This window comes from Colius striatus, chromosome 8 (genome assembly GCF_028858725.1).
Source record: "Colius striatus isolate bColStr4 chromosome 8, bColStr4.1.hap1, whole genome shotgun sequence".
Classification (NCBI taxonomy): domain Eukaryota; kingdom Metazoa; phylum Chordata; class Aves; order Coliiformes; family Coliidae; genus Colius; species Colius striatus.
This window is the reverse complement of record NC_084766.1, coordinates 25544161-25550868: the sequence shown is the minus strand read 5'-3', so window position 1 is coordinate 25550868 and position 6708 is coordinate 25544161.

Sequence of the window (6708 nt, the reverse complement as noted above, 5' to 3'; positions counted from 1 at the left end):
TTAGTCTTGATGTTGAACAATCCCTGTTGATTTTCCCTTGATGTTAAGGCAACTCTGCAGCAAAACGCAATTAAGTCCGTGATTACTTTCTAGAATGAGATACCAGGTCCCAAGTTTCCCTTTTGAAATGTGCAAAATGCATCCTCCTACCCCCCTTCCTGAGCAGGCCTTGCCTAGCCCCCGGAGGGCCCTTGGAGGGCCTCGGGGGCCAGGGCCTGCAGTTAAAACGAGGGTTCATTCTTCCCCAAATTGGCTTTCCTCTAAAAGGGTGCAGTTGCTGAAATAGGAAAGAGAAGATGCTTTGCATCTCCTCGTCCCCGATACAAATCTAGCCCCAGCTGACAGTGGGCAGGAGCCATTAGCACGCCAGAGCAGCCATGTCCTGCATGATACGAGCTTGGTGACTCCTGGGCTGGTTTCTAATGCACAGATGGTAAAATAATCCCACTGCCCTGCTTGCCAGCTTTGTTTGCTGCCTGCCTGTGAAAGGCCAGAGAATGACTAGGGACTCTATTACCCCTTCCACCTCTTGGAGCCGGCCCGGCGGGCAGCATGGGGAGAGCTGCGTGTACTAAAGCATGTGGCTTTACCACGCGTCAGCGAGTTGACTCATGGACCCGGGCAGACGGCTGACACCCCTGGAGCTCCCAGCTCTTTGCTCCTCCCTTCCCCTGGACGTCTCCATCTCACTGCAGAAACATCTGCACTGTACGTGAAGCAGCCCCCGGCCGCCTCCGTGCTGCAGCACGGCAGATTCAAACCGTGCGGGGCTGATTTGGGGTCCCCCCGTGCCTCGGGACATACAGCAGCGGTCCGGGGGCCGATCTGCCTGTGGTTCAGCTGTCGCTGCCGTGGCTGGGGGCAGAGGGACAGCTGGGACAGCAACTGCTTCAGCAATCCAACTTTAATCTGCCTGCGCCCGTGAGTCAGCACCCTCCGAGTGCATCTGTCTCCAGCACCGAGGCAGGACATGCATGCCAGAGTAGCACAGCCTTGCTCTGAAAACCAGACGGCTGCGGGGGGGCGGAGGAAGGAGCAGGCTCAAGTGAGCTGTTAAGCAATCGCTAATGACACAAAGTGACACAGCTCCGGCTTTGCATGGATTGGGTAAGGAGTCATGAGATGAGATGCTCATCGAAACATGGCTCCTTCAGTGACTCCCCAGCTGTGGTGGCTTATCGGGAACCCCAGGAATCTGAGCTCTGCGTGCTCCAGGGTCAGCCCAAGGAGGAGAGAGGCATCCTGGCATCAAATTTTCCTTGCAATTAATGTTTTTGCCTGGTGCAAGTCCTGTAAAGAACTGCAGCCCTTTCTTTGTAGGCATGCTTTGTGCTGGCTGAGTGTCAGAGCTTTGTGACAGATGCCCTAGAGCTTTAGATTCTGTGCCAGATGCAGAGTGAAATGCTTGGGTACCCCTCCTCTGCCCCAGGCAGGACAGAGCAAAATCCCCTTAGGGCCTTGGGCGCTGATCCTTCCCACTTCCAAGGGAGTCCAGCTGGTGCTTCCCTGCTCCCTACTTTTTTTACCAGTGACATCCCACCGGTGCCACAAAAAGCATCCAGGAGGGTGATTTGAGTGTCTTGAGTCTCACATTAGTTAAACTTGGAAATGCATGTCAAATAGATCCATAGTAATTCTCCTGTCGCCCTGGTTTGGAAGGAAAATCAGCCTTACTGAACTCAGGACCCAGAGATGTTTGCTGGCTCTCTCGTTACATTTGCATGCAGCTACATGCATTGGCTGCCTGCATCTGTGCCAGGCAGAGCTTCACCTGCCAGCCAGGAGATTCACTGGCTTCACCTGCACCAGGTAATAAGAGAGGAAGACCTGTGCTGGGAGGATGGAAGTGGAAGGTTAAAATGACCATGGCCTCAGTAAATCATCCCACAGTGCTGGCTGTAAATGCTCTTTGTGTTGTAAACACCTCTCTGTGCATCAACCTGGTGGGAATGTGAAAGGATTTGAGGTTCACTTTCTATCGCTGCGTTTGCGTCCTCTGTACCCTGGGCAGAGCTCTCCTGCCTCAGCAGCACCTGGGTAAACACCGCCTGTACAACTGCCTGGGGACAGCCAAAACCTCAGGGCGAGACCCCTGCCCCTCTCCCAGCCCTTTGGCTCCGCTTTGATTCACAGTAATTGCATCTGTGAGGCTTTGTCCTTCCAGCTCTGTCTGCTCTGCCCTCCTTTAAGGGAGATTTGAGGGAAGCTTGTCTCATCAGTACAGGGGCAGCTCTGAGGTGTGTGGCATGAATCGCTGGGTTGTTAAAGCCAGGAGGGATGTGCTGTTCCTGTCTCCTGCCCTCACACCTAACGGGGCCCATGGGATGCCATCCCACTGGTGTGGCATGCGGGGCCACCGGCCTTGAGTGAAAGGCTTGAGGTGACAGAACCACCCCAGGCATCCAGAAGTTTGTCATGGGGAGTTTTGTCTTGCTCCACTTTCACATCGTTAAGTCTGGGTTTACCTTTGTGGTAGATGGGAGCTGTGTCTCCTGCCCCTTTGTGTTCTCTGGAGGGGAGAGGTGAGGGAGAAGTGAAATTCTCCAAGGGCACATCAGGTAATGGTGAGTCCAGGCCCCTGCTGCGGCAGGGCATGTGTCCTCCCACACAGCTCTGCTGGAGGATGTCCCTCCATGCCCTCGGAGAAGGCCTCAGGCTACCTTCTCCCATTTCTCCCCTCCTATCAGTACCTCTTCTTGCATATTAATGACTGTCAAAAACACAACCAGTCGCCAGACTTGTTAACAGCCTGTAGGGGGATGTGAGCAGCCCGCCCAGACTCGCCCCTCCCGAGCCCTCAGGGCCCGCTCCTCTGCAAAGGCCGGGGGTGGCAGCGGTGGCACCCCTGCGCCGGCCGGGCCTCGCTCTGTCGTCTTCCCTTTGGAGTTTCACCAAAAGGATATTTGCAATATGTGGTCATGTTGGTACTCAGTGTATAATTTAGGTGTCTCTGTCAAAAAAATGATGAAATAAATGAACGTTTAGTAGAAAGACAACTGGTGTGTTGGGGGTGATCCTTTCTGCCACTGCCTCCCCATCACAGACCATGCTAGGAGTGATCAACGCCATTGGGAGAAGCCTTTTCCCTACCAGAAGAACCAGCCAGCGAGAAGGGCAAACATTGGGAGGGTCATCTTCCTTCAAAAGTCATTTTGTAGGTTAGGGAAAAAGGCATGTCGTGAAACGTGTTCCCCAACAACCCGGCAGGAAAAGGGAAGGAGAAGAAGCAAAGCAGTGAGAGGTTGAGGTTTGGTCTGTGCAGTGTTGTCTGGGAAGCGAATTCTAGGGTTGTTTCTTTCCAGCTAATTTGACTCATTACTGTTCCTGCAACACCAGGATGGGCCAAAAACGTGAGACTGTTAAAGCTCTGTAAAGCATCGTCTCCCTCCCAGCCAGGATGCCTGGCAGGCCGTCGGAGCCACTGGAACAACAAGGGTCATAGTTGGTCACACGATTTCTTTTGGCCTTTTTCTCCTAAGGCACGCTTTATACTGAGTGCTGGTATTTCTTGAGCAAAGTAGGAAATACTTTTTCGTCTTCTTTGCCTAATGGATTGGATGTGAGAAATGTTTCCCTGGCAAGTGAAACACCGAGAGTTGTTTGACTTGTCACATTACGCATCGGCCCCTGCAGCCCCCTGCCCCCGGAGCCGCCGCGCTCGCCCCCTTCCCCACCCCGCTGCTGTTTACGGCGGGACACGCCGTGATTTATGGGGCAGCTGCAGCGACCTTGCGTGCGGCTGCTGCAGCAACCGCAACTCCCTTCCCCGCACAGGCCCCGCTTTACAGTCACAGGATGGATTTAGTGCTCCTGGAAGGACAAGGCAGCGAGCGGGTTGGGCCTGGGGATGGGGGGGCAAATGGAAATAATAATAATAATCCACAGCCTGAGGGAGAAATAAACACCGAGAATTTTTTGTTCCTATTTTCCCTGCTGTTTGTGGCCTCACACCCCCCTGGACAACGTCATTTACCAGGGCAGAGAATTGTCTGTGGCCACGGAGCTGGAGATTCCAGCCTTTGCCTGCGGCCTGGGCATCCCCAGCCCAGCCATGCTGTGCCAGGGCACATGTCGGCGAGGGCCAGCTGGGCCAGTGGCCACAGCCATGCCCCAGCCATGTTGCCCACCCACCCAGGCACCTGTCCAGCCACTGCTCCAAAGCTGCTCTTTACACATTTTTCTTTTATTTTGTTTTGTTTAAGTGGAAACGATCTCACGCCACAGCCTTGTGATTGGCTCCCGGTGAAACTGCAGCTTTGGGCTCAGTTGGCTGGATTTGGGCTTGTGAGATTTTTTTATTGCAATCTGTTCACTTATTTCCCGTCCCAGCACCAACTGGAAGCAAAACTCCTCACAGGAGCTGCAGTCGGGCCGTGCCTGTGCCGGGGAACGCCGGCAAAGGCTCCCTGGGAACAGCACAGGGGAGGGATGTGAGGGGGTGTGTGCCCCCTCTGCATTTCCTATTTGGCTGGCTGACCGAGATGAATCCTTTTTAATGGGAAAAGGAAAAGAAAATAAATGAAGTCCCAGTGAGAGGAGGATGGGTTGGAAGGAGCCTGTCTGCTTGCAGCGTGCGGTGACTGCACGGCTCGGAGATGCAGCCCTGCGGGCGGCACGGCTGGGCAGCCAAATGCGGCCCTGAATAAATAATCCTCCGAGGAAGGGGAACTGTCAGGTAGGTTAGGGCCCAAGCCTGAGCTACATTATGAGCTGGCAGGAACGTCCTGCAGATAAATCATCGGGAGGAGAGGTATTTTTAAATAGGAGTCGTCCTTGCTGCTTGGCTTCGCAACCTTTATTTTGCGCTACCGATAGGAGCCAAAGCTTGCAAGCTTGAATGCTGCTCTGGCTGGTGGAGGAAAGCTGGCAGGGGCTCAGGAAGCCCAGGGGACACTGCTTGGGAGAGCAAGTTCCCCCCACGCTGAGGGGGAGACCCACGTGGCTGGGGACACCGAGTGGTCCCCAGCTTGTGACAGCTGGGTCCCAACAGACCAAGCGAAGCCCAGCGTCCTGGGGCAGCCAAGCCAGCTGTCCAGCCCCTGCTCCATCGCCCTCCCTGATGGCAGACAGGGATTTAAATGTATTTGGAGTTCATTTTTATAGGCAGCACCTGTGAGGCCAGCGCCAGGCAGGGATAACAGCAGGGGCCAGGCCGTGGGGGGCCAGGAGGGTGCTGTGGGCATTGAGAGCCGGGCTGGGGGACCTGGGACACTGAGGCACAGCAGCCTCTCTGGGGTCTGGGTCTGGGCAGGAGGCCGTGGCTTGTGGCCGCCGTCGGAGCCGGGGCAGGAGCCAGAGCCCTCTCAGCCCCGTGGAGGCCAGGGGGGGACACGCTGAATCGGGGGCATTCAGCGCGGCACAGCTGGTGCGGGCTGCGGGGCGGGGGGGCTGCAGTTGCTCCTGACACTTTTGCCTCTGAATGTGATGATAAACTCCCTTTCCCGATTAGCGCTGATCCCTCTGCCTCCAAAACAGTTGGCCCTAATGAACATACGGCCCAACAGCTGTAAGCGGTTATACATATGCATGGATATATATATTTATCCCCCCCCGCCCATCCATATATACTGGAGATCACAGCTGTTGCTATTCTTCCTTGCAATGCAGATCAGACGCTCTCTCTCTTTGGAGTCTTACTTGACCTATTTTGCAGGCGCAAGATTTTTTGTGATGATGATTTCCCCAGTTGGTGCTTTTGATTCTGCCTGAAACATCTTGATTGAAGGCAAACAATGGCAGCTCCAGCAGCCGGCAGCGCCCCGCACCCACGCGCCGGCCCGGCCCCGCAGCCGCCGCCACGCGGCCCCGGCACGGCGCGGGAGGCCCACGCACGGGCTGCGGCCAGCGCCTGGCGCCTGCTGCATCCCACCTGTCCCCTCGGGTGCCCTTTCCCACGGGCCGTGGCTCTGCCGCCAGCTCCATCCGCGTGGCCTCCATCCAACCCGGCCTCCGAGGCTCGCGTCCGCCTCCTCATGCCCAGGCCAGGCTCAGCCCCGAACCCCTTGTCTCCATCTGGAGACTGTTTTGCCAACCTAAAATCTTACAGGCTGGGTAGTGATGCTCCTTGGGGTGCCTCAGCTCTAAGGGCAGGTGGGGAGATGGTGCCCAGGCTGTCAGAGCTGGCAATGACAGCAAAACCCCAGTGTCTGCTGCATGCCTGGGTGCAGTCATGCTCTGAACACCCCATGGATGATGGAGACCTTCAAACCCCCTTTCCTGGGAACCCCCAGCCCCTGCTTGCTTCTCAAGGCAGGGTTTTGAGGCTGGCAGGGAGCTTCAGCTGGCCCTGTAGCCCCCCTGGCCATGCAGGGTGCCCTGAAGAGGAGCCTGAAGTCCAGAGCAGCCAGCCAGGCGCACACAAAGCCATTTCTTGTTTGGCTTTTCCATTTGAAGCTTGTCCTTCATCTGGGTTTCTACAGCAACCGGGAAGTTCCCATCCTGGCCCAGCCAGAGGGAGTGAAGCAGCCGGGGGAGCAGAATGGGCAGGAGGGGAGGATGGAGGGTGAGAGGGAAGAAGCCAAAATCAAGATTTCAAGATGTAAGGCTGCGCTTTCCCGCCTCCACCCTGGGCCAGGGGCTGCTGCGGCCAGGGCAGGGCTCCAGCCCTGTCCCCATCCCTCTGTCCCCAAAGGCAGTGCAGCCATCTGGGGCCAAATCAGGGAGTGCCCAACACCCGTCATGAGGGTCCCTCCATCTAAGGGGCTCCCT